Raw genomic sequence first — 27,051 nt, 5'->3', positions numbered from 1 at the left:
CAGAATCAACCCTAGAAGAGCCTTCTTCCTGTTTTATTTTTTCCTGTTCTCACAAAATTCTTATACAGCAGAGACCTGCTTGGACGGTCTAGAACAGGGCCCACCTCACCTCTCTTAACTACATATAAAGCAGGCCTGTAACCTGAATTCCTGGTTCCATCTTTCCTCTGACCCAGAGGGAGTTTAGATACCCAGCTGATTATGTGGATAGCTCTAGTTGAATCCCATCAGCCCTGCTCTCTTCCTAAGGGAGGACAGGCCGGATGAGCTCTCATGCCACCCCCAGCTCTGTGATTCTGTTAGTTCTCAATCTGACACCTCGTCTGCTTTCCAGTGCTTGCAGGTCACCCACCCACCAGGATCCTCCTCCCCTTTCACCACCACCCAGGGATTCTCAGCAGTGGCCCGCCTTTGCTGTCATTTGGATCTGAAATACAAGGTGACGTGTCCTCCCCTCCATCATCCTTCTACCTGTGTCTCCCGCACAAAGTACTCTTCCTGGCAGTAATAGCCATTTCTGTGAATTATCCCCTCTGAGGCCTCTAGTACGTCAACTAGACTGTACTGTCATCCGTGCATTAAGTGTTGGAATGGTCACTTACTTGTGTGAGCCGTTTCACACCAGCCAAATTCTGCTTCCATGTTTGATTCTGGAGAGGTGTTAAGTCTTCTAGTTGGGAACTGAGTGTAGTATTTGGTCGCTCCAATAGGTAGCAGCATTACACGCATTTGAATCAGCTTTGGGGTGCTATAAAGACATCACTGAAGGTGGAAGATTGGAAGTAATTTCTGTTAAAGGATGCCTTGAGGTTGAGATTTGTTTCTTGTTTGATTATGAAACTTAATATTTGACTGCATCAGAGCACTTCTGCTTCCAAAGTTGTCTTACTCCCCTGCTTGCAAAGAATCAGAGTTCAAAGTACAAACAAGATGATACCTGCTTTAGTTATTGCCGACTGTGTTTGCTTAACTGGAGGTCAAGGTCCAAATTATTCCACACAGATGTAGACACAGTTCTTCAAGATCAGTAGTTTAAGGTGCTGATCCTAAAAACATGTAAGTACATTAATGTGCACAAGGGCAGTGAAATTAGGCAATATGCACAAAAGGGGAAGGTTCCATCCAGGGGCAATTACTGATTTTCACGATTACATACCTGAGTAAATGCTGGTGTCACAGGAAAAAAGCCCAGATGCATGCATATATATGTATGTTTGTATATATATTTTCCTCCAAGAGAAAGAACAGCTGATATGGGTGATTATAGCCCTCTAAGAAGATACCCTGGAATCCTATTTCCAGTGAACTTGAAGTGGTTGAAATGTAGCTCTTATTTGAAAAGTAAAGCAATAAAGATGCCTGGTGGGCATTATGTTCAGAGTTCTCCAGTGATTCCTCCCAAGGGTCTTACTTGAAAAGAGGTGTTTCCTGACAGCCAGCACTGCAAAGATCATTCAGGGCTCGGAGATCTGAGCAGGGCATCTTCCTCCTGGCACATTGTTATTGATTGCACAGTGGCTGCAGCCTGCACTGTGCTGTCATTGTCAGCTCCAGAGTCCCCACAGGCTTTGGGGAATTCTTTTGATGCCACTCGCAGGTTGAAGTGTCTAGGTCTTAGGGAGAGATCCAGCTGGGATGAACAGAGCCAACAATACAGAGATATTGAAATGGCAGATAAATGAAGGAGGGTGGCGAGCGCATCTGAGCCTGATTACCCACCTTTCTGGCCCCATTCCACTCAGAGGAGACCCATGGAAGGGAGGAGGGAGTTATGTTTCCCAGCTAACGAGCAGCTGCTGTGGCCCACAAAAGGACAGCCCTGAGTACCGACGGTCTACGCCAGCCTCTTGCTACCTGAGGACGCTGGGGTGAACATGTTATAACCCTCTTGGAGCTGATGGGGAGACAGGCACTCTCAGGTGGGGTTTAGGTACCCTGACCCTAGATGCCAGCAAGAGATGCCTGGATCTTAATGTATCACCCCGAGTAACAATGCATAAGAAACAGCGTCAGTGAAAACACCCATTTTTCTCTCTCTATGCCCCATTCAAATGCCCCATTGACAAGGGTGATGTGAGGAGGGAGAAGAGAGGCGATCAGGAAGAGACAAGTCAGGAAAAAAGTAGAAAAGCAACTAAAGAAATAGGATGTGAGTCCTGGCTGTGCAACAGGTCATTTGTGAGGCAAATCAGCCTCTCTTATGTGATAAATGGCCCGAGGCCAGATTAGAAATGCTTATTGAGCAAGTCCTGGGAGAGGTGTGATGGAAGCACTAGGGACAAGGACTGCCTGGAGACCTTAAAATGAAAAGACAGGTTTGATTCAGGACGATGATTCAAGAGAACACGTGGATTAGATGTGAGCTCTGGTATAAAGCTGTATTAGCTGAGCAGAGAAGCCGCCCATCAAGTGTCAAGCAGGGAGCAAGAGATTAACAACGTCTGACCTGTGGAGCAAAAGATGTCACAACGAGTGCCTGCAGCCAGGAGATGAGGGGTTCAAAGAACAGCTACTGGGGCAGGCGAGGAGCAGAAAGAGGCCGAAGGCAAGGTGGTTGATGTTCCTAGAAATGCTGCCATCGAAGACCTGGGCAGCAGTGTGCAGTGCCTGGCAGGGAACGCTGGAGGGAGATGGGCAAAAGAGGCAGCAGACAGAAATCCAGATAATTTTCCTTCTATCCCACAAGTACAGTACATTTTCATTATTCTTGCTATTGTTGTTATTATTTCATCAGCCTGGGCTTTATGGGAGGTGAGACTGAAGTCCTGTTGTTAGCAGTTTGTTAGCCAAACAGAGAAAGGAGGTAGGGAGCAGATGAAAGAACAGCAGTGGTTTGTGGAGAGGAAAACTGAGGCATGGGACATGATGTGAAAGTCAAGGCACTAACAGCTTGCATTTCTTGTGGAGACATTTTAAAATGTAAAAGAGTGCTAAAGAGTTGGATGCTACTGAGAGATTCAACTCACATCAGTGGACACAGGTTTTTTTTGTTATGGCTGGTATTTTGGTGATCAGATTTCCTGTCTCGGCTGTGCTGAACATGGGAGTGGAAGCATGGCTCTGAACTGCAGTCATGGTGGAGTGAGGCCAGGGTCCAGAGGGATCCAAATGGACCAGTCTGAAGAAGGTCAGGGCCAACCGGCCTCAAGGGCAAGCCAGGCTGTAATCCATGGGTAGGGTGAAGATGAGGATCCAAAGGACATGGACAGCAGCTCAGGGCTTGGGAACAGTTTGAGGCAGGTTGATTTAAAAGAGATAGGGGGAGGAAGGGTCAGAAGCCATTGAGGACCAGGCTGACCTGAGAGGAGATGAGACTGGGGAGGGGGCTGGAAACCAAGACATGGAGCAGAACTACAAGATCTATAAACTGGCCAAGAGTCTTTGCACAGATGCATTCTCAGAAACCATCAGCTATAGATAAAATCAGAAGACAGAGAGTGCTACTGCCAGCAGAGACTTTATAAATACATTGCAGGAGATGTAAGAGGAAAATGGGCCAGTCTGGGCCAGTTCTTAATGTAGATGAGATGGTAACAAGCCCATAAGGGGCATTGCCAGGAGACTGAAGGATTTGCATGTTTCTTGTTTTAGTTTTCCCCCAAATCCTGAGCCAATATTCAGTGCAATTTAATGGTGCAGGCTTGTGGGTAGGAAGAGAGGGCTGGTGTATCTACTTGGAGGTTTATTACTTGGAAACTTTAAGAAATGCCATGAAACAGTCTCTGAGCAATAATGATAATGAATGAATCATTATCGTGGGAGAAGGAGGACAGTGGTGGAGTCATGGATGAGTTACTTTGATTCCAGTCCCTGGGAAAACACTGCAGAAGCTCATACATAATTAGTTCAATATTTGGCCACTGGAGGACAGCGGAGTGATGAAAAACCATCTACATGACTCGCTGGGAACAATTCTCAACAAACCAACCTAACTTTTGTCTCTGACCAGGAAGCTGGCTTTGGTGACTAAGGTAGCAGGATTTTTCAATTAGCCAAGAGCCACAGATGCATGGTCCACACCTCAACATTGGGAGTCATTGACAGATGGTGTAGGACTGGATCTCCTCATGGTTCTGTGGCCCTGTGGTGGGACAGGTCCAGGCTGAAGCCCCAGATATCTGACAAAGTCCCAAGGCAGCTGACAACCTCCCACACCCAAGGATGCAGACAACTCGGCAGTCTTCACAGCAGCCCCAGCTTGCTGCTGATCATGCAACAGAGCTCCCATATAGGATTTGTTCTTGGCTTTTTCCACAGACTATCTGCAACTCAAAAGAGCCCCAGGTTGTACATCCCTCAGGAAAAAAAAAAATCTTTAAAAAGACTTTCAGCACCATCACACATGCAGACTTACATTTCAGACAGCTTCCCCATAGCACGAGTGCTCAATGTGTCTAGTTGGTACTCTGTGAACAACCTGGTGTGGGACAGACCATCTGTTGATGTACCATGCACAGGAAGGATGCAGGAAGTGTGGAAGGCAGGATCCAAATTCAACAGATCACTTTAAAGTGGGGGAATAGCCTGAAAAAGATGAGATAGCAAGCAGTAGGATAAGACTTCAACCTGGGAAATATCATATGCAGGGAAACTGGGAATGACCAGAAGACACCAGCACTGGGGGGAAATAAAGAAGAAGGAAGGAGAAGAGCTAAAAAATAATTAATGAAATGAGAACCTGTAGTAAAATAGTGGTTCAGAAGGACCAGTTTCTTTCTGACCCACATTATCTATGATGAAAGAGGATAATTGCTCCCTGTCTCAGAGATGGAAAAGCCATAGCTGTAACACCATTCCCCTATCTGGCAACTGCACTTAAAGAAATCGGGGATGAACCCGAGCTGGAGCAGGGAGGAGGGGAAGGGACACAACCTGATGATTAGAAAAGACAGTCTGAGGAAGAGCTTGGAGGAGCTGGACTTGTTTGGTCCAGAAATGAAAAGCATACAGGAACTCCAGTGCAGACTTCTAGGAACAAGGACAAACAATTGGTTCCCTTGTCTACCGCCACCCGGAAAAACAGATGTCCAACATTTAGCATGTTGGAGAATATGCAGGGTACCAGAATGCCTGGGACTGGATAAGGGGTGGTGGGACTGTCTTTTTTGATAGTGAAACTTGTCACAGATGGACTGTTCGACCTGACCGCAGAATGGGGAAAGGAGCTAGGTGGCTTCTCAAAGGCTGCTCCAGTTCATCTAGTTCTCCATACCTATCACTGCATGAATCAATTTAGGAAGCCCTCTCGGAACACATCTTTCCTCAGGTCCTATGCAATGTCTTAACCACAAAACCAATCCTGTGCTATTTACTCTTCTGTAAAGTGCTGTTTACTCTTCTACAAATTAAAGTGTCCCATTTAATCCTATGAAACACTCACTTGTTTTGTTCAAACTGAGATGGGAAAGGGAATAAAAAAAAAGATTTCCTGCAGATGCTCATTCAGATTTCAAAATTAATTCCCTTCCACCATCATTGTGTTCATTTTCTGAGAAGCAGCTAGGCAGCAAATTTCATTTACACAAAACATTTGTTGCCAGCCAGGTTCAAGTATTATTCACTACACACATGAGATAAGAAGAAAACGATACTTTTGTAGATATGGGAATTGCTTCTCAGGAAGCAAGAAAAGGAGTGGGTGAGCAGCACAATGCCAGTGGCTCAGTTCAGCAGGACCCACAAAAAATATTCATGATGAAATTGCTGAAATGCAAAAGCATTCCTGCCCCAGATATCAAATACTTTTGGATTTGCAAATGGCTGCAAGGAAAGTTCGTCGCTTTCCATGAGGAAGGGAAAATGCCAGGCCCAGTAGAGTGTGTTTGATATATTATTCATAAGAAATTATATGCTGAGAAGTAGTCAAAATCCAGCAGCAGCAATCAAGGGTCAACAGTGAAAAAAAGCAAATAGATCTGCAACAGTTGTTAAACTGGTTTAATGCATCCAATTTATAGCCTGTTTTATTCATTAGCCCTGGTTGTCTGGGAAATTCTCCTGGCAGGATCGAGGTTACTTCTGAAGATTTCAGAACCAACATTACTCACAGTCTCAGCAGGGTTCAGCTTTGTAAACACAGCAGATTAGATTTAGGGCCTTTGAACAGAAATAAAGAGGGAAACCCACAAGGACATTGCTCACTTTTCAAAGTGTAGCTGCACTTTCATGGCTGACCCAGTACTGTCATTTTAGGGCTGCTTGAGCAACCACTGGAAAATAAAAGAGCACTAAAAATAGCCAACATGAGCTCATTAGCTCTTTAATTACACATTGGTTTCCCTGTCTCTCTATGTACACTTGCAACTTTGTCCTGTGATCTCACCCCTGACATTGACTGGGGAACGCCAGGAGCAGCCTTGGTCTGGTGGACACTGCTACAATTCACTGCCAGTCCATCCTGCTGGCCTTCCCTTTCCCCCACTGGAAAAATGGGATTCCCCTTTGAAGCCCATTATAAGACAAGCATCAAAGAGCGGAAAATGCAGGGAAAACAGGGCGGGAAGTGACAGTAACAGCCTCTGAAGGGCTCAGAGCTTGTCCCGGTATGTGAAATCCAGGTGTGCCTTCAAAGAAAGCGTGTGTTGAAGAAGCAGCCATGAGTCCAGCTGAACAGGCACCCCTGAAGCTCAGGCTGCAGCAGTGCCCTCATTACCAGGGACAACTCAAGTTTTAAATGCAATTCAACAGGTATGGCTGAATAATGTATCTGTAACGTATTCCATAATCCTGGACCATAGGACTGTCTACACAAAGGTGACCCTCTAGACTGGGCAAGGAGTCGGGTGTGTGTAGGATGTGTCCTGGTACATCATTTAGACTTACTAATGGCACCAATGCTGCTAAACTAACCTTGGTTCAGGTTCTGGGAAGTTTTCCCCACTGGATAATTGTCAGCATGGACTTTGTCCTGCTTTTGACCCAGACCAACCAGCACTGATTTTCCTGAGCACACTTCAGGGGTCAGCAAAGGCCAGGGATTATTCCCAAGAGCAATGTGGATGCAGCCGTCTTGTGGACCAGTGTGGGATAGGGGTGGTAACGCACTGAGATCTGCTGATTTCGCTACAGGCCTTGCCTTTGCTGCTGGTGCCCTACATCATGAGCACCATGGCAGCCACAGGGCTCATGAGCTGCGGGACAGACAACTCCATACAAGCATTTGTCGGTGTCACAAGGGTTGTCCCCAGGGTTTGCAGCCTGGGTTGGGCAGGTCAGAGGGAAGAGAAGAAGCGTGAGTTATGCCCATCATCCAAAGCAAAGTGGCAGTGCATTTTTCTGCAGAGGGAGTCCTCCTAAAAATGCAGGAATGCAACTCCAGGCTCAGCTACCCAGGGACACTTGTCAAAGTGAGTCTGGATAAACCGAGTGCTTCTCTGTGTGTGGAGGTTAGACCCAGCCTCATCGTTCCTATGCTGGGGTATCACTGGAGTTGCCTGAATCAAGACCTCTGTCATCCTACCAGCTTTTCTGTTTGCAGCGCTGACACAGGAGCCTCCTGTTTACCACCATTCCCTCTCATCTCACAACTGCTTTTACGGTCGGATGCCATGATCTTAAAGGTCTTTTCCAGCCTAAATGATTTTATGGTTCTGTGACATGATTCTATGCTCTATTGTGAGGCTCATTGCTGCAGGATGCTGTGGAAAGGATACAGGGGTTGAGAAAGGGTCAGGCACATTGCTGAAGGGTGCCATTAAACACAATGGTCCAGCTGCTACTTCCCACTCAGGAAGCCCTTAAAGACATGATTATAGCAGACAAAGAGATGTGCAAGACAGAAAGATCACTCCAGATTTGCCAAGAGTCTTACACTTTTTCCTGCACGTCAGCTTTTGGCCTCTGTCTCAGGCCATGTGCTGGGCGAGGTAGACCTTCAAATTTGATTTAACATGGTCATTCTTCTTTTCAAATGTTACCGAGTGCAGGTTAATGGTGCTTTTTGTGGAACCCAAAGACCACAAACCCATTGTTTTCACAGTGTATTTGGCTGCTTGGGTCCATGGTGCTGCTCACTTCATCTGCAGATGCTCTGCTCCTGCTATGTACCTTAGTGGGGTGACAAGCTGGGATACAACAGCATCTCTGAGCTACAACAGGATAAATAAAACATATGACTGAATGATCTCCTGTTCTTGTGGCTTCCTGAGCAATCAGGAAACACTCAGTACACCATGTTGTTCAGGTCATTTCTGTTTTGTTCACGCTAAACTTTTTAATTTCCACATGCTCCTTGTAAAACAGGAGCTGTGCTGGAGCTTGCGTTTGTTCACTGATTGTAGAGTCAATGGCCCAGGGAATGTATCCTGGCACACGTAGCCCACAGACGCATTCAAATCCACATCTAGCGCAAACAGCAGTACTAATAGTGCTTGTAAATATCATTGTTTGCTTAACGTTCTCTGAAGCACTTGGGAAAGTGCTCTGCTTGAAAAGAAAAACTCAGCACTCCGTCCCAGCTTGTTCTACAGAAAGAGAGAGATTGTTACAGAGGTAAAATGCACATGCACACATGATCAGATATTTTGTGAAGTTGTAGACAAGGAGCTGGAAAAATCAGTTTAACCTGCTGAAGTGTACCTCTAATAAACCCTGCAATGGTGCCTACCTTCCCAGTGGCACTCAGAAAGGCTGTTTGCTAGGCTGTTTATCTTATCACAGGAGGATCTCTAAGCCACTCTTGTGCCAGGCATGGCATAAACACAGTGATCTTCAGTTAAACAATGTTTTCATGGCGCGGTACTTCTCTCTGTGAAAATAAAAGTGCTGGCGCCTGGTCCCTGTATCTCTACTCCAATTTGCATGGTTTCAACCGAGACCAATTAGCCTTGGTTTCTAGATGTGGTTTCAACCTGGGCCAAGTAGCACTGAGCCAAACCTACCCCAGGTGCTACTAAGGAGTTAGTACAGGTCATGGGTCAGCCCCAGCATGCATTTTGAGTATGGCCATGTTGACTGTCTCCATGGGTCCGTGGGCATATGTGCCTTAGCTCCTATGAAAGAAGCTACTTCCAAACCTTCCTACTGAACCACAGACTGGGAAAATCTCCAGAAGATTTGCATTGAAAACCTGATCTAGGTGTATGCAAGTTCTTCATACCTTGTACTGTAACGTGGCAGGAGTCCGCTCTGCAGGCAGATGGGGAACAGCACAAAAAGCAGTCAGGTTGTAGACTGAGTTGAAGTTGTCCTCTCCAGGAGTCAGTTGTTAGTAGCAACTCAGGGAAAAGCATTAAGGAAACTGTTAAAAGGTAACATTGGCAGGTTGATGAAAAGGAACAGGGAGCCTATTTTGCCGTAAGGATGTCTTGGGATCTTTCCCTTGTCCTAAGAGGAAAGATGTAATTGCTGCATAAAGCAATTGCATCACTTGTTTTTTCCCCACCCTGCTAGGTGAAAGAAGGTCTTTCTGGGATTGCTGCTCTGCTCTGGCCCTGATTTGGGTTAAAACCCCTTGGCATTCTTCCCTTGGCATTTATTTCTACCTCCCTTCCCACCCTCAAAGGTGTCCTGGTTGTTTTTTTCTTCCCCTAGGTCCCTTCATAGCTTCTCCCACTGCCCTGGGATGCCTGCAGCCTCATCCCTATAATTTACTCCTCTCCCTTCTCTTCCACATCCCAGCCTCAAAGACCACATCGCTAAAGCATTTGCCCAACGCTCATGAGCCAGACTTGCAGTTGTATGCAGAGAAGTGCAGGGATCTCATTGCTCCTGACACATCTGGGGAGCTGAGAGCATGGAGGGGTAAGAAGAGATCATCCTCGCATCAGGGCTGATTACCCAAGCCTTAGAGAGTAGTTTGGTAGCTCCCAACCCACACCACAGCCCCGTGCTGCAGCACACAGGCCATCATCCCTCTAGTCCTGGGGTAAGAAAGGAGCGGTCCGTCTCCCTTCTGCTAGAAGTGGCTTTCTGCCCCTGAAAGAACAGGTGAGGCCGCAGTGAATGAGGCACATGGTACAGTGGTCAGAAAAGCCATCACATAAACTTAGGGCAATGGTGTGAAAGTTTGTTACGAATGCCATCCCGGACACAAATCCTCCTGTGCTGGAAATTCCACCTCCCTCCTGGACAAATCCTCCTGTGCTGGAAATTCCACCTCCCTCCTGGTAGGAAGTAAAGGAAGATGCCCCACAACAGCCAGTGTATGCTGCACCAAGTTACATCCCCGCCCCCCCCCCGCCCCCCACACACACGCACACCCCCCCCCCCCCCCCCCCCCCCCAAAGAAATCATCTCCCTGTATGCCTCTCCTTCCTTGGGAGAAGTCAGCTTCTCCTGGAACATAGCTTTTCTGGCTGTGACCTATTTCCCCTTACTCTAAAGGACTCTAGCACACCTGACAACCTCCTTTGGGGAAAGCAATCTGTAAGACTCATTATTCTGTCTTAGAGTCATGGTGAGGGTGGACTCCAACTGAGCAGCCTGATCTCGCTGAAGATGTCCCAGCTCATGGCAGGGGCGGAGTGGACCAGATGGCCTTTAAAGGTCCCTACTAACCCAAACCATTCTATGATTCTAGGGCTCATGATGTCTCTCCAGATGGCAGTTGCCCCATTCTTTGCAGAGAAGCGGATGCAATGTAGAAAAAGCCTGTCCTTCACTGGTTCTTGGAGATGTATGAATCACTTAGCTCAGAGAGGATAAGTTGAGTCAGATTACAGGAAGCTATCTGTAATGAGTGCCCATGCTCACCTGGTTTTCTTCCAGATGCCTCTCAATAACCCATGTGCTCTCTTCTCTGATGTCCCACAGGTGTAACATCAAGGTTGCATAGCCTCCCACCCCCTTCTCTTTCCTTTCACTATCTTCCAGACCTGCCTTCCAGTCCAAGTTCGGCAGTATCCTGAAATTCAGATCCTGTCCAGAGCATCTGGGATGTTTGGTTTGAGCTACCATTGTCTGTAAGACACTTATTTTCCAACTATGTTTTCTCTGATACGCAATGAAATGCTGGACCTTCATGGATGTGTATGGCTAGCTCCGGAGTCCTGTCTGCGACAGACTACGACAGATGTGGCAGAACGAGTTACTGTCTTTGTATTATAGGGAGTTTCTTAAGATGAAGTTGATACCTTCTGGAGAAAATCACCAAGGTTTTGGGAAATCACTGTATGACAAGTTAGCTTTCCCTGTCACTTCTCAGGGGTCAGGTGTTTGACAACAGAACTGGTACCACAAAGCATTTTTGGTTTTAATGGCCTGGACAAGTTTGATGAGGAATCTTCCTGGAGTCTGTCAGTACTAAGCATTCATTCTGCTTTGAAATACGGGGGTGGAGAAATTGCAAGTTCATATTCCCACTGTGACAAAACCCCTCTCCAGAGTGAAGTGGTGGTGGTTTCTTGAGGGGAACAGCTATGTATTTTAGTCATGGGTAATATTATCTGATTTTCCTGATAATACCCAGAAGCTGTCACCAGAGATCAAGCACCCCACTGGGCCTCTGCAGTGAGTGCCCACCCTCCCTTGTTGTTGTGCTATGCAGTCCAACAGGTCGGCATTATGATCCTCACTAGTTATATCTATAGCAGTAAATTAAACAACTCCTGGACAGGTTTATGAGCACACTGTATGGGTAGAGTTTTGGACCAGGTCAGCTGGAAGTGTCCCAAATAATCTTTGGACTTGGCTCAGGAGTTAGAACAGACCATTCCCATTAAGTGGTCTGGATGTGACCACCCTACTCTGAAGGCTGAAGGAGTTTGGTAGCACAGACCTGGCCAGACAGTGCCTTAGAGCCGAGGATGGAGTCAGCATTTACCTCACGGTCACAAGCAGATTTGCTTTTCATGCAATACCAACCTGTACTGGTCTGCAGAGGCCTCGTGAGCAAGTCTCCTCACAACTGGCATATCCCCAGTGCCTGTAGGTAAGAGTCGCCACTGCATGACAGACCTGGGTCCGCAGGACACCTTGCATAGCCTGCTTCATTCTTGGGCTTTCTCTATGAAGTGATGGATCAAGGAGGCAGTTATTAACTGGAGTAAATGTGCTAGGGTTCAGCAGGGGTTGGGCGAGGGACTCAATAGGAGGCACAAACTGAAGCCAAAAAATGGGAGCAGAGAAACCAAAGCACAGCTCATCATCATGAGGAGAGACATGTCCCTCCATGTGTGTGGTGGGTTTATGCACCATCCTGGGCAGGGCTGCGGAGGAGCAGGAGGTGACCAAGGAGGTAAATGAAGAAAATCAGGAATAGGAGTTGAATTTGGGGGGTTTGGTGGAGGAGACAGTCAACCCTTACTTACAGATTGAGTGAGTGGGGATGAGGAGGGACAGGACAGGTATCAGACATGCAGTCTCTCTGAGTAGGCTTCCCTGGGAGTCTCAGTGCAGGGACCACACCACTGCCAGAGGATGCAAACTGCTTCCCTTGCAGTGGTGCACCCGGGAGATAACCTGGAAGCGTTTAAAAAACATGTAGATGCGGCGCTTAGGGACATGCGTTAGTGGTGGGCTTGGCAGTGCTGGGTTAATGGTTGGACCTGGTGATTTTAAAGGCCTTTTCCAACCTAAATGATTCTATGGTGTGGTTGTGCCGTCCCTTGTCTGGGGACTCCATAGGCAAGTTATGTCACCTAGAAGCAGCAGCAGACAATTAGCTTTCCAGCTGCATGGTAGCTTACTCTAACCCTGGACCACCCTTCCCCCGAGGTCTTCTGCTCTCTCAGGCTAACTCAACCTGTGGTTTGACCCAGAGCCCATTCGGTTTTCCTGGAGCATCCTGCTAAAGACACACTCTTGCTCTGGTTGAAAAGAAACTCAGGATTGCCAGGATCTGAAATGTTGCAGATCTGCTTTGGTTTTGTAGGCTCTGTGTCCAGTGTGGAGTAGAAAGGAAGGAATAAAAAGACACAGCACACTGCAAACATGTTATTAAAATGAACTGTTTATATTATCTCAGTTGAGTCAATACATTATAATGTATTAAAATGGAAAGGTACAAAATTGAAATAAATACTTTCTGATTCATGTATAAATCTTTTGTCAAGATGACATTTTGTTTGTTTTTTCATCAGTACATGTTTCAATAAAACATTTAAAATGACAAAGTATCATTTAAAATATGGTTCATGGAAGAAAAGGTTGAAATCAAACAACTTTTGGCTTGTTTTGGCATGAGATCTTGACACAATCTGGGTTCCCCAAAACCACGTAAATGGTGGTAAAATATAAATGCTCAAACTTATTTAAAAAAATAAACAGGCTTTACAAAACCCTCTGATCCTTGACTTAGCAACTTCTCTGTATAGTCTGCACTTACGATATATACATTCATTATTGTCCAAGGGAAGACAGCCACTGACGTTCATGTAAAGAGCTTGGTGGAGAGGCCTAACAAACAAGATGCAGCTGACTACAATTAACACGGTTGAAAAAAACTTCTGAGAGTGCAAAAAGAAAAAAAAAAACCCAACAAAAAAACCCAAACCAGCTCAGAAATCGAAGCGTACAAATGGGACAAGGAAGAGGCAGGCGCACAAGCCCAGATCTGATGCAAAGCACGAGGCGTTTTGGCCAGGTCTAACAAAACAGCTTTTGGGCAGGACACGCCAGCGGGTCGGCTGCTCCGGCAGGCGCCTTGCATCCGCCGGCAGACTGCCCCACTGCCCAGACGGGTCACTGCAGCTGCCCCCGCGGCTCCCAGGGGTATTTGTGCTCCTGGGAAAACCACCCCTGGGCACACGGGACCTTCTGCTGAGACTCCTTCCTCGATCGCGATGAAGGCGAGAGCAGTGCTAAGTGGAATATGCTGGTGTGAGCCTGGCCGGGGGGGGGGGGGGGGGGGGGGGCGATGCAATGCTGGATGAAACGTTGCAGAGTGAGGGGGGGGGGGGGGGGAAGTGAACAATGTGGGTTTGGGACCTTTGAGAAGAGGCAGCGGGGAATTCACTCGTAGGCAGCAGGTTTTATCAGGATCGTGGAGCAGGCTTGTTCGTGTGCTTTAGTCTCAACAGTGTGCTTATTTCTTTGTCACCGCAGCCACGGGCTGTTACGGATGGTCCCTCTAACCTTTACCATGTGCTTATTGTGCTGGGGCAATGGATGGGGTGCTGCTTGGGGCGGGATGTGAAAGCGTGGACTTCCCTGCTGGGTAATGGTGACTTTTGCCAAATTTCAGTATTCCAGGAACTTTTCAAGTCTCACCCAAAAGGGGAAAAGAAACACAGTCACATTAAAAATAGTATTAAAGAGAATCTTCCTGCCAATCTCTAGGGAAAACTTCTCAATGTACACGTTCCGCGGGCTGTATTGCTGCCAGCGAGTTAAACTGCATAAACTGAAGAGTGGATTTTCTTTGCAGGGTTGTTTTTAAGGCAGTAGAAGATTTTCTCACCTCAGAAAGGAAGTGCAGCCCCGTCCCAGCTCGGTGGAAGAGCAGGCAGGACTTGAGGCGGTGCTGCCTGTGCTGTTCTTCTGGATGCTCTACAGGCTGATGGGGACCAACTCCTCTTGGGTACCTGTTTGTTCCCATCCTGCGAGGGAGGATCTCATGGCACGAGCTGTTTGCAATGCTCTGAATGCTGCTGCAGGCACAGGGCTCCCCTATCAAAGGCAATCCCATTGCAAAGAGAGCCCTGTGAGGTTTGGGACCTGTGAGCCAGAGAGTCAAGGGATGTGAAGGGCATTGTTTGGAAAAATTGTTTTCTTTCCCACCCCACCAAAACGCGTGCATCTCAGTTAAAACTTCTTGGAAAATGCCAGCTTCAAGCTGTTTCCTGTTGAAAAATACCACAGCCATGGGGAAATTACGGATGTGATTTGAGGCTTTTGGTTGTCTTCTCTGACATTTTCATTTGGGTTTTTTCATTTCTGAACAGCTTTTAATTTCAAAATGCAGAGTAACTTATAAAAAAAAAGGAGGGTGCAAAAGGGAAAGATCAAAAAAATCCCCCTCCAAGATACCAAAACTGTTTTTGTTGGCATATGCATTGTTTTGCATATTTTTGTTTCATGTTTGCTGTTAGCCTTGAGGTTTCCATGTGGGTTGGAAAAACAAATTCACGGAAGTTCTTAAGGGATGGAACAGTTCTTTCCTATCCATCTCCCCTGTGCAGAAAACTTGATTCACTTTAGCTAAAGCTCTTCCCTCCTGCATTTTTGAGTTTGTGACTCAGGTTTCAAAGGCAAAGGAAGCAGAAGTTCTCTAAGTACTGCTTTGCAGTGAGGGGGACCCGCTCGAAGCTGCTCCAAGAATTTCTGTGCACAGGTGTGGGTGAAAGAGAATCCATCCTACTGTTTTCCCTTAACTGAATTTGTGTGGTGCACCAGAGGGGCCTTTTGTGGGCTCCTTTTCCACCTCTGGGAGGATAATTGCACTTTTTTCTTTGGGTTGTTTTTACCATTTTCTGTCCTAATCCAATCTTCTTGCAGCTTTCAAAAGCCCACTTCACTGGAGGCCCTTAGATTACTGGCTTTCCTGAAGGAAGCAGCAGAAACTCCTGCACTTGAACAGAATGGTTTTCATTCTGTTAACTGTTCATTCGGGTTAAGATGAAGCTCAGGTAAAATAGCATCTTCCACTGACTACAGGTTAGGCTAGGAATGTGACAAAGTTTTCCTCTCCTCCGGTGCCAGTTGCTGGGATTCATGTAATAAATCCTGCTAGAGCCCGAATGCATTGACTGAAGTGTGTATGGTCAAGGAGAGTCTGTGCGCATCAAGGTACTAAACTTCTATCAAAGCAGAGAAATGATTTTAAAATTACTTGTTGGTTTGGTTTTGGGGGTTTTTGCACATCCTTTTAAATAGCCTCCAGCAAACATTTCCCTGGGTGTTCCTGTGGTGCAGTAGGACAGCCTGGACTGTTACAGAAAGCACTGGCATCTCATATGCAGATAAAATGTGCACTTGCATGAATCTCCAGTGATACTTGCAATCCAAAGAGACCGAGTGCTCATGGTGGCAAAGAGATTGATGAGGTGGTTGTTGGAGGCTTGGGACAGTAGAGCAAAACCCCCTTTGCCCACGGTAATTTCAGCTACCTCAGGAGTAAGCGCAGCGCTTCCCGTCTCTGATCTTCTCCACATGTCATACCCAGCCTTGCCTGTGGGGAGTCGATGTAAATGCCCCAAACCTTGGCATCAGGGGAAAGCAATGAATAAAACCCAGAACAGCGCTGACCTCTGCCAACACTGATCTCAAGAAATTTGTACAGGGAATGCTGATGAGCTATCTATGAACAGTGGGCATTTCTACCCCACCTTCCAGGCAAGGGTCTCAGTAACAGAGCCTCACAACACCCCTGTGAGGTAGATACTATTATACCTGGGTGGGTAAACTGAGGCACACATAGACAAAGTAGAGAGCCAGTGTGAGGAAAAGCTACGACAAGGATCCAGTGATCCTTGATGCCAGCCTGTTGCTCTGAGTAGCATTTCCTCTCTGAAGAAGAAGGTACATGGCTGTCTGCTGGAAGGTGGGAGAGACAGACCAATGAGCTCCTGGGACAGTGTATCAACACTCATTTTCCTGGTTCATGTCCAGGGTTCAGCTTGTTAATGGCCAAAAAAAGGACACTGGGCATAACACCAATGAAAGAGATAATCCAGAAGAGGTAAGAAACCACGTCAGGAGTGGGACACGAACGAAAGCACCACCAAAAGGCAGCTCCAAAGGGACATCTGTGGGCCCTTCACAAGAACACCCTCAACTGAACTTTGAAACTATGACGGAAAGACCAAAGGGATTTGCTTTCACAGATCCAGTGGCTTCCAGTGAACCTTCTACCTACTCATCTCACAAGAAAGAGTGAAGGAAGGAAAGAAGGAAAGGCAGAAAGACAAAGAGGGATAAGGGGGGGGGGGGGGGGGGAGAAAGAGAAAGAAAGAGAAAGAGAAAGAAAGAGAAAGAGAAATATAAAGAAAAAGGAAGGAAGGAAGGTAGATAAAAGGAAGAAAAAAGGAAGAATAAAGGAAGAGAGAAATAAAAAGAAAGAAAAAACACATGTAAAGCCACAGTTTTCCCTTTTTGCCATCAGCCCCTGCTGGGACAGAGCAAAGAGGGTATTTTCCCTTCCAACATTCTGCAAAGTGCTGCTAGGCAGAGAAAATACAGGGCAGACTGTCCCATGCAGAAGGTTTTTGGGAGATAGCACCTGATGCAAAGTTTGCTACAATAAGTTGGTTATTCTTTATTGCGTTGGAAATAAAACAGTCATGTAAAGTCCTGCATAAATCCACAGCTCTGGCCTGCAAAATCTCAGCCTCACCTTGACTTTGCTGAATGTTTTCAGGGTTTAAGGCTTGAGATGTTTGATTTAATTTTATCTTATTTCAATGCTGAAAATTAAAGCTGGTCATGAGATTTGTTCTTCTTAGGGGCAGGAAGGGGAAAATCTGTCTATACAGAGAGATTCTTCTAATGGGTTGCTAGTGAGGGTGAGGTTAGAAGGTGAGTGAAGCAGTGTGCCCAGCTTGCAAACCAGTGTAATATTTTTTAAGAGGATTTTTATCTAACCCCAAAACATGCTCCCATTGAGCAAATCAAAGCTTGGTAGGCAACTAGAAGATAAACATCTTTCTAAGCAGCTGCTAGAGAGCTGTGCCATGCCCTTGGCTGGTGCGTGTTAGGATAGCTCCAGTTATTTCTGAGGGACTCCGATAATTTACGTCAGATGTATGGTTAATTGCTCAAATGAAAACATTTTCATGCTGGCCTTGAGACAGGGGAGGAGGACCAACTGTGAGAGGCTGACTCTCTGCAGGACGCTGCTCTAAAAGCCAGCTTCCTCTTGATGTATGTGAGGCCATGAAGAGGCAGACAGACCAAGGGCAGGGTGACACTATGTAAGCATGCTTCCAGGTTGCATCTGTGAAGGAATAAGCTCTTTTCTAATAGTGCACAGCTCCTTCTCCTAAACATGTTGGAGATACAGGCGGTCAGCTTTGCAGCAGCAAAACATGGCTATTAGGAAAGGCTCTTGCAAAGGACTGAATACTGATGTCCTCCACCTGAGGATGCTTCACATACAACCTTGAGGGGTGTGAAGTAACTGATTTCACAGCCTTTGAAAGCAAAACTCGATTGCAGCAGGAACTTTTCTGTGTAAAGACTAGGACTCAGGACTGACCGAATCCTTCTTAAAGAGAAAGATCCACTGAGCACCACACCATGAATCCTCCTCTTGACAGCCAGCCAGTGTTTCAGCATTTCCACTGTTCTACTGGAGAAACTCTGGATCTAGAACAAAGTGAGAATAAAGCTTACCAAGCTGGGGAGATGACCGCCACGAGCAGCTTTTCAGAGATGTAGCCAATCCTGCAACAAATCACAGGATTTGTAGTCAGCATCAAGGCCACAAGCCGGCATCCATCAAGCTGTATTATTTGGCCACAGGACAGTGCATATATCAGCATACCAAACAAGGATTCCTGCCAGTGCCTAATGTCAGGCTGTTTATTTCTGTCTGGATTATAAACATGTAGAACATCAAGCAGCAAAATAAGAGTGTAACCATGGTTTAAAAGAAGTAGTGGAGACCAGAGAAGACTGAAGGTTAATTGGCCAGTAGCTTTGGATAAAGAAGGGAGGCAAGGAAAGTGAGAGGGATGGAGTTCTTTTGTTTCTGGAGCAGAGGAGGAGCAGATTTGTTCCTATTCTCCTGTGCAAAAAGAGTATTTTAAAAGCTTTTAGGAAAGCAAAAGCTGATGAAAGCAAACTGGAAAAGTTTAGGTTACATGGACAACTCAATGCCCAACATGGTGTGAGGACAGAAAAAAAGAGAGGGGACTGCCCAGAAAAGGGAAACTAAAGGAGTCAACCTGTCCTGTCCTGTCTTAGCATGGACTTAGCTGTGATCTGTGCATGTTACACTTCTGCTCGGTTCCCCCAAAGGTGCAGTCCACACCTCTTGCACTAGACTGTTGCATACAGTTGCCGTGGGCTGGCAGGCGTCGGGCAGGCTCACCCCAGAGGTGGCTGCGGGTTAGGAACAGTGCTCTGCCACATTACAGGCTGCACGAGTAAGACCATGTTATGCTGGAAAAGCCCTTTGAGACCCTCTGGGATGAAGAACATGAAGAAGCTGGATAGCTCTATGTATCTAAGTCTAGCTCTGTCTTATTTTAGGGAAAGGCCACCGGGGATTTTTCAGGCATTAAGAGACAAGAACATGTCTGCATTGACCAGCGCAGGGAGGTTGATCCCAGGAGCCATTAATGGTCACTAAAGCCAGTGACTTTTGATGATGTTGGTGCGGTTCCTGCCAGAGGCTTGGAAATGTCCCCATTGTGGTGGTGCAGCAGAAGCAAAGCACGGAGAAAACTGGCAAGAGGTGTGGTGGGGGCAGGAGATGTGAAAATGAACTGTGACCATTGCCTGTGACATCCCCGCTCGGACATTTGTTCCTAGCTCTGACCACATCCATCGGCCAGACTCAGCTCCGCAAGGTGCAGAGCCAGCTCCTCTTGAAGGCAGTGGGTTTGTGCTTCTGGAAGGGAGCATGGAGCTTATTGCGAATACTGAAGGTTCATTGTGTTGCTCATGGTGGCAAGGGCTGGTTGTCCACACTCCAGTGCCGGTACCCCATTATTTCAGCAGTGTCAGATGGCTGCCACTAAAAGCCAAATTCATCCATTAGAGAGCTGGGAGAAACCCCAGGGGATGCCTGCTGTGATCCTGATAAAACACATGCTGCTTTGAGGAAAAACCCAGCCTTCGTTCGTTGAGGGACCAAATCCTGCCCTCATGCCCCTCCGCTGTCAGAGACTGCCAGGCCTGATGCCGATGTCCTGGTGTCCGGCTGGAGCGAGCCACTTGGGTCCCCCTTGTCCCAGTGGCACTCGCAGCCCGGCTTCTAGCGTCTCCCCACCGGCAAGTAAGATCCCAAAGGAAAATCAAACCTGGACTTCACAGCAAATTAAATGGAACGCAACTGAATCACAACTGTGAAGCAAAATATCATTTTGCCGGATGAAACGCAGTTTCCACAACCTGGTTTTAAGGAACAGTATTACACATAGATAGATACACTATGCTAGATCTTGAGAAAAAAAATATGCTAAATAAACTAAGACATACAGTATAGGGGATATTCTGATCAACAAACCAATCACCATTAGAATCAAAAAGTAAACCAGCCTTTCACTTAGGACCCTAACAACATTTCTCAATGCACTAAGTACATTTTAAACCATGCAAGTTTACACAAACATCTTAACTAGGTTTTTTTTTTTTTTTTACTTTTTAAAACACCAACATTATGCATTTCTTTGTTAATTATATTGGTTAAAGTTGCAGCCGTTCACTGCCAAATATCAGATACATCATATACATATTTTTATACAGAATCTGGACAACACAACATTACACAGCCTAAATAGAGAAAAAAAGAGTATTTGTTCCTTTGTTTGTTTGTTTTTTTTCAGTTTTGTAAAAAATATGAAATGATGATAGGAAGGAGGGAGAAGGTGTGGGAAATCTTCTACCAAATTAAAGGATTATATCAAAATAATTCCCAAATCACAGTACAACAAGGAAAAAAAATGGTTCAAACTCAGCTCCACATTTAAGATTCTGTTAGCTAAGAAACAAGACTTCACACACAGAATGTATCAGTATTTAAAAATAGAAAGAATTGCAACATCATGCTGTCTGATTCCAAATACATCTTATTTCAAAAAATGTTTAAAAAGGGGAAGGAAAAAAAGAGAAATCAATAAACTTAGTGATTGCAAAGTTATCTCGTTGGTTTGGATTTCCTACCTACTCACAATGCATTGCTGTGTGATGGAGCTGGACAGCCAACGTGGCCAGAACAACGAAGTGACTCAGGAGTCACTCACTGGTTCTGTTGGTCATACGATCAGGGCAGCTGGAACTCTGAACGGGATCTGAAACCATCCAAGTGGTTTGGGGTCTTTGCTTTTCCTTCTACTTGGCTTGTTCGGGCGCACCTCTCTGAACAGGAGTGGGGGGTGACCTACTCGGTTCCCACAGCCATACCCTGCCCATCAACATGTAGCAATGCATATGTTTGATTAGACGGAGAGGGAACAGAACCAGGAAATTAACCATGGAGGATGCTATTGTTGACATAGTAAGTATACAAAAATGCTAAAATTTCAGATATAATCAAAGATACAAAATCAGTTCTGACAAGAGGGTTTTTTTTGTTTTTTGTTTTTTTGTTTTTTAATAGTAACCATTACAGTGCAAGGTTTTTAAAGTTGTTATTATTACAGTAAAAGGTGTGTATCTGGTTTTACAGTAACTGTATCACTGATTTTTGTTACGTATAGTAGGTCCCTGATGTAAAGTGTATGCACCAGTTTGAGAGAAAACCCCGCACAATAACGGCTCTTTAGCTTTAAATACATTTTTTTTTTAAACAGATACAAAATAACACATCAATTCCACAATTTCACAAGCACATACTTTTGCCTTAAACAAAAAGCATGAAAACTTTGTCGAAACTCCGACATGTAAAGAAATGTAAAAACTGTTCAATAAGGGATGCAACTGTGTGTTTGAGTCACGGCATTCTGCCACCCCACTGAGCTCCTGGTGTTCACGGATGATTCTGTGTTGTCAAACTGCTGCTTCTTGCTCACTCATCAGTCTGTGGCCAGGCAAACTGGTGTTCAGCTTCCCACAGCTGGGATTTGAGTTTGTGCATTTAACATTGTAAATGATCTACTTTTTGTTCTGGACGAGTTCCCTAAAGAAGGATCATCCATACCGGCCCTGTGACTCCGAGCCACAGATGTATTTGGAAGGGGCTCTTTCTGGTTGTTTTTTTTTTTTTTTGGATTTTTTTTTTTTTAATTATCAAGATGAGATGCAAATGACTGCAGCCCTGGCAATAACCCACCGCGTGGAACTAACTCAAGAAAGATGCTCAGCTCCTACCCTAAAAAGCCAACTTCACAGCTAAGCAAGCAGAGACGTAGAACACACCACAAAGGAGGCAATTCAGGAAATCCGTGGGGAGAAACTGGATTCAGCCCCTCAGTTCAACGGAGTTAAGCCAAAATTACCTTAGTGCAACTGACTGCCCTGTCTTGGGGGCTGGATGAGAGCAGCCAAGGTCTCACAGCTTTATGCTCATGTCTACTCTGAAAGTACAGCAAAACATCGCAGCACTCAGAGGAACCATCACGCTGCTCCTTGCCTGTCGCTTGTGGTACGCGGCTGATACACATCCTCTCTAGCCCATCACATGCCCTAGGCACACACACAGGACTCAACGGCTTACTGCAACCAGCTTTGACTTTTCTGAGTAAAACAAGCTTTAAAGTAGTAGAAGCATCGTGGTAACTTGCTAATTCAGTCAAACACGTTGATTTTATTTTATAACCAGCTAGGCTTCCATCTAAGCAAGAAAACACAGTAATCAGAAAGTAGTACGGGAAGATCTGAGGCTGCAGGTTAAATTACTGCTCCAGGAAGAGGTATCCCGCTGACTTCATAACCACCTGAAATACAGGCTTACATCAGAAATGCCCCCGTCCCTTGATGAGTATGTCAGGAATTTATTTAGTGCTTGAGTCTGCCATTTCTACCTCCTGAAGTTTGCCTTTACTTGGGTAAAGAGGCTGAGTTTCATCTGAGTTCAAGTTATTGAAAGTTAGACCCCAAAAAGGGGTGTGAGATGAGTTCCTCTCTGAAGATGCCCATCTCCTTCTGCTGATGATAGAGGAAGCAGATGGAAAGAGGTTAGACCAGCTGCTTTAACTTTTAGAGAGTGAAAGTGGGATTAATCCCTCTTTCAACTTCCTTCCCCACTCCAAATGGCTAGTAGGTAAATATATGGTACTCAGGCTGCAGAATTACTTAGCAGGAATATTTCATACTAAAATAAACCTTATATTTTGGAAATTGCCCCTGTAATCCTCAGCTAAGTGAAGTCCCAGCCAGAGGCTAGAGGAGCTTGGATGAACATTATGAGCTCAAGGGAGATAAAGACAAACTTTTTTTCCAAAGATCTTCCATCTCTGCCTCCCTTTATATCTCATTCTGAAATTACTTTAGATTTTATTCTGATTTTATTCACTTGGGCGACTAAGAAACAGTAAGACTCCAGCAGAAGAGTGAGCTGCTCTTGGTTCTATCAGCCGCCACGCATTGTTTTGTCAGACACTACCTCCCCCCGCCAGGCTTGGGTCCTGCAGCCAGCTCCACCACTGCTCCTCAGCCTCTCACTGCAAAGTCCCTCCTGCAGAAACCCACTCCTCTCTCACAGCACACCTTGACCTCAGCCTGAGGATCATCTCCATATGGCAAACCTGCCACTGGACCTTAGTTACTTATTTTTAAAAACTACCTTCTTTTTGAGAAGAGCCCGCCTTTGCTGGTGCAGTCTACTGAACACTGTGGGAGCTTGCATCAATCTGGCTCACAGAAAAGTTAAACACCTGACAAAATCCCTGGTCAGGAAGAATGCTTATCCCTTTGCAGGGGTAAGGTTTGAGGATAGACACGTTCTCATCACAGTGTGCCTCTACCCTGGGTTCTCATTAAATGAGCCATTCCTCTCAAAGCTTGATGAGGCAGTGGAAAAGCAGTCAAAGTATGGAGACATATGCTTGCTGTGCTGCCTCATGGCAAGAGGCATTCATTTAGCTATGATCATTATTCTAAAGCAAAAATCAATTTAAAAGACAAAGGTAAATTCAACAACAACAACAATCCTTGTAAAAGGAAAACTACTGTTCCTCCCAAGCTCTAAGCAACAAGACAGTGAACCTCAAGCCTAACCCAAAAGGCTGAAAAGTCAGGATGTCTGTGAAGACTTCTTTAACGAAGAAGCCTTGGCTCCATGAAGTACTCAAGATACTTAACACAGAAGCTCCCAAGCTAGAAAAGAAGTCATCAAAATCTGCTAAGTCAAGTTATTTAAAATTGGACTATGTCAAGCTTTGTGACACCAGACTATGAGGCTAGTTGAGAGGGGTAGGCTTCATTATTCTAGGCAACTTCAAACACCTCTACCTTCTACAGTGATTTTTCCCCTTGGATGTTAATGTCTGAATTTCTCTGATGAATTGTGGATGGAAGAAGGACAGCAGGAATCTTGCCTTATTCCTACAAAAATTTTCTGTGACCAAGTCTGTATAGAAACCCAAGACCGAAACAACTCTAGAGTTTCAGAGGTGACACTTCTTTACTGAAGCCCTCAGCTGGAAAAGAAGATGAAAACTAGATCGTTTGGAAGTGCTACTGTACAAATAAGGCGGAAACTGGCTATTAAGGTTCCAATGAGATGTTTTGCAAAATAGAAATTGTAATGTCATCAACCTGACTCATAATGTTGAATGAGAGAAGTTATTTTCCTTCCACACCTATAAGAACGTAAGAAACAGATGACCTTGACAGGTAAGCGGTCTGCAGAGTACACTTTAAAAAATTATTTTGATCTTGAGACACTGGGTGCCTCTATCTGAACAGAGATTGATGCTTGTCTTTGAGTTAGTATCTTGGATTTCTAAAATCAAGACAGACACAGATGTTTACAGGACATGATTTATCTGACAAAGTGCAGGCAGCTGCTTTACGATGACAGGAATTGCATCCCAGAAGCTCATATTCCTTTCTACAGGCTGTAAGAGTGGCCTCCATTCATTAATCTACTCATGTGGGGCATCCACACTGTAGATGTCTAAAGTCAGGTGAGATGAATCTTACCTTAGATTGCAAAGTTATTAGTTCTTGCATCTTTTTGTGTCCCGAAGCAACCAGGATGTTATGAAGCAAACAGAAAGCTCAGGGAGCATGAATCACTTACATGGAGGCGTTCCTATTTCTAGTGAAGACTCAACCAAAATCTTACAACTTGACAGGTTCCTGCTGGAGCTCTGTGGGAGAACTTTTCAGTTCTTGCTGAAGAGCAAGGGGAAGAAATAAAATTGCCCTGGGAGAATGACAGAGTACCACTATCTTGCCTCACATGTACCCATGTAAGGTATAGAGGGGTGACTGTCATGGTGATGTAGATGAAAGATGCGTTAATAAAGAACAGTAAATAAGCCATGTACTAAAAGCTTATGTTATTGCTGCTAAGACAAAATCTGAAAGAACTAAAATGTCAGGGTATTCTCACAGTGTTCTTAGTTCCTACAAAAGCAACCAACCTAAGATCCTACCGTGATAACACAACCTGGCCACATCTAGGGGAAGAACATCTGATTGCACACAGGGCTGCTAAAGCTTGGAAGTTTAAAGGACGCATCTTCTGGAACTCCTCAAATAGCTCAATAAAATACAGATGTAGCCATGCAACACGAAAATAACTAGACCTTAGTCATTGCTTTAACAGGTTTTCAGACTAGACCAAATGACAAGTGAGCAGAGAATAGTTTCTTCAATTACCTGGTACATAGAATGTATCTCAAAGCAAGTAGGCTGGAAATGGCAGTACTAACAGATGAAACAGCAGAGCTAAAGAATTTTTGTCCAGCATCCCAATGTCCTATCACAAAGGCTGAAGCAACAGTGGGCTCCAGAGAATATCTCCATTGGCATTTTCAGCCAAATAGGTCGATGAAGGGAAAGTCCTGACTGAAAGGGTTGTGTCACAGCAGAGATGTTGTACATCAATAATGCAGAGAGAACTGCACTGATGTTATCTACGTTCATCTATATTCCCCACTGATGTCAACCTCTCTTTCCTGCATTGGCTTGAAATGCTCCACTTTTAAACATGATGTCATTTGGTATAATTTTTAATAGCAGATTCAGTTCAGCTATCTTTTTGCTCCATGTAAACTAGGAACTTCTTTTCCCAAGAAAGGAACTGTACTGCTCCAGTAAAGGGTTAGCGGTAATCTCTGCTGTTTAAATTACCTATACCTGGCTGATATGGATCAAGGTTGCTTGTGTCATTATATAAGAAGAGGCAAATGCATCTGGTTTCTCCAATAAAAAAGATTCATATTTATAGAAAAAAGTAATAATGGAAAAGCATCTGATGAACTGAATACAGGACCTGATGGAGCGAGAAGTAGAAGTGATCCAGAGAGTTGTGCAGCAGCTTTACCAAACCTGTGAACCCTTAACCCAACCTGAAGCTGCCACGCTGAACACTTCTCCAGAGCCCAGGCGATGTAAATTCTTTCAGCTCTTGGCTATAAGTTTTGAGAAAGCTCAAGGCTGAGTTTCTAGTAAGTCTGGAGCTGAGGAAGTATTTTGGGAAGAAGGCAAAGAATTAAATTTTAAATCAGTCTCGTGCTGGGGGAAGCGACCATTCCCCTAGCCTGAAAAATCAGAAATTATTGCAGGAAAATGCAGCCAGCTCTGAAGCTGCTGAATTCTACAGAAATATCTTGCTTGTTGGAGGGTAATGCACATAAACACAGCACATTTTACACCATTAAAATGCATGCAGCACTGTGAAGTCCTTAATATATTTTTTTTTTTAAGAAAAAGCAAATGTAACAAGGCCATATGCTGTCCTTGAGGCTCTGTTGGCAGCATAACAAAGGGAAGGCATGGAGCAAAAAAATTCTGGGCTCTTCCTGGAACACACTGATCTCCTCAGCTCCCATGGAAAACAGGGATGGTATTTCTGGACTTAATAAGAAACCTTTGGCACCTTGCAAAGCTGAAATCTCTTGCTTTGGTGTGTGCCCTGGGATAAGGATTTAAAAGGGCCACAGAAGTTTGTAAACGCTAGAATGATAACGCTGAGACAAAATCCATTGCAAGACATTTCTAAACACTTCCTAATCACATTTGGGTAGCTGGCATAGTCTAAGGTAATACAAGAGGCATGGTTTAAAGGGGGAGGTATTTTAATAATAAAATATATTTTTCTAGTAAAAGATATGATCTCTCCCTCAAACCTTGTGTCTCTTACTAAGCAGGGACTCGGTTGCAGGTCTAGCCTAATACTGCCTCCTCTTGAATAGCACACCATGACTTGTCATATCATTTAATGAGCAGCTGACGAGGTTCATGCTGACTATATCTACAATTAATAAACAAAACCCTGCCAAGGCCCATTCTTTCTCCCTTAGACCATCTTCCTTAGCCTCCAAGACAGGGTGCCCATAACCAAACCACAGTGCCTGCTGTCTCCAGACCCCTTGCTCAGTCCTCAGACAGGGGACT

General features: G+C 45.1%; 1 long non-coding RNA gene across 1 annotated transcript; it reads left to right on the top strand.

Moving 5' to 3' along the window:
• Positions 1-103: 103 nt before the first annotated feature.
• Positions 104-14,084, top strand: LOC121090561. Its single transcript, XR_005828612.1, has 2 exons — positions 104-439; positions 10,520-14,084. It is a non-coding gene; the product is annotated as an uncharacterized LOC121090561 (long non-coding RNA).
• The last annotated feature ends 12,967 nt before the right edge of the window (positions 14,085-27,051 follow it).

This window comes from Falco naumanni, chromosome 6, assembly GCF_017639655.2.
Source record: "Falco naumanni isolate bFalNau1 chromosome 6, bFalNau1.pat, whole genome shotgun sequence".
In the NCBI taxonomy this organism is placed as follows: domain Eukaryota; kingdom Metazoa; phylum Chordata; class Aves; order Falconiformes; family Falconidae; genus Falco; species Falco naumanni.
Note: the sequence above shows the minus strand (reverse complement) of the source record. Positions and strands in the feature narration are given on the sequence as shown.